Below are 1,517 nucleotides of genomic sequence, written 5' to 3'. Positions count from 1 at the left end.
AAATTACAAGGAATACTAAAGGGAGTTCTTTGGTTAGAAAATCAACAATATCAGATATGCCCAAGACTAGAACACTGGGCAGAGCAATCAGAAGTCAACCCAGACAGGGAAATCAAAATAACAAAGCAATATTTTATATATATATATATATATATAAAGCTCAAAACAGGGTAACAGCAATGTTATTATATAAAAGAATTCAACATTAAAATAATAAAGAGGGACTAAGAAATGTAATCATACACCTTCCATATGGAGAGTAAGATACAGCGATACAAATAAAAGTTTAAATTTAAATTTAGAAAAATAGGGGTAAATAAGGTAACCACAAAGGAGACAAACTATCCTATTCATCAAAATAAAATACAAGGGAAAAATAGAGACTCAGCAGAAACAAAATCGACAACAAATACGAGGAAAGGACAATATATAAAGAAAATCTATTCAGTACATAAAATCAAGTGGGAAAAAGACACTGTCACCACACAAAAAAAGACATCAAAATGATAGCACTAAATTCATACTTATCCATAATTAACCCGAATGTAAAGGGACTAAATGCACCAATAAAGAGACAGAGAGTGGCAGAATGGATTAAAAAACAAGATCCATCTACATGCTGCCTACAAGAGATACGCCTTAGTCTTAGAGACACAAACTAAAAGTCAAAGGATGGAAAAAAAATATATCAAGCAAACAACAATCAAAAAAGAGCAGGAGTGGCAATATTAATTTCTGATAAAATAGACTTTAAAGTTAAATCCATCAGAAAGGATAAGGAAGGACACTACATAATGATTAAAGGGACAATACACCAAAAAGATATAACCTTATTAAATATTTATGCACCCAATGACAGGGCTGCAAGATACATAAAACAAACTCTATCAGCATTGAAAACAGAGATAGACAGCTCCATAATAATAGTGGAAGACTTCAACACACCACTTTTGTGAGGGACAGAACATCCAGCAAGAAGCTCAATAAAGACATGGAAGATCTAAAGGCCACAATCAACCAACTTGACCTCATAGACATATACAGAACACTCCACTGAACAGCAACCAAGTATACTTTCTTTTCTAGGGCACATGGAAAATTCTCTTGAATAGACCGCATATTAGGTCATAAAGCAAGCCTTAGCAGAATCCAAAACATTGAAATAGTACAAAGCATCTTCTCTGACCTTAAGGCCATAAAAGTGGAAATCAGTAACAGGAAAAGCAGGGAAAAAAAAATCAAATACTTGGAAACTGAACAATGCCCTGCTTAAAAAAGACTGGATTATAGAAGACATTAAGGATGAAATAAAGAAATTCAGAGAATCCAATGAGAATGAAAATATTTCCTATCAGAACCTTTGGGACACAGCGAAAGTGGTGCTCACAGGCCATTTTATATCAATAAATGCACACACCCAAAAAGAAGAAAGGGCCAAAATTAAAAAATTATCCCTACAACTTGAACAAATTGAGAGCAACAAAAGAAACCCTCAGGCACCAGAAGAAAATAAATAA

Source organism: Loxodonta africana, chromosome 10, assembly GCF_030014295.1.
Source record: "Loxodonta africana isolate mLoxAfr1 chromosome 10, mLoxAfr1.hap2, whole genome shotgun sequence".
Lineage (NCBI taxonomy): Eukaryota > Metazoa > Chordata > Mammalia > Proboscidea > Elephantidae > Loxodonta > Loxodonta africana.
The sequence above is the reverse complement of the archived record's forward strand: the minus strand, read 5'-3'. Positions refer to the sequence as shown.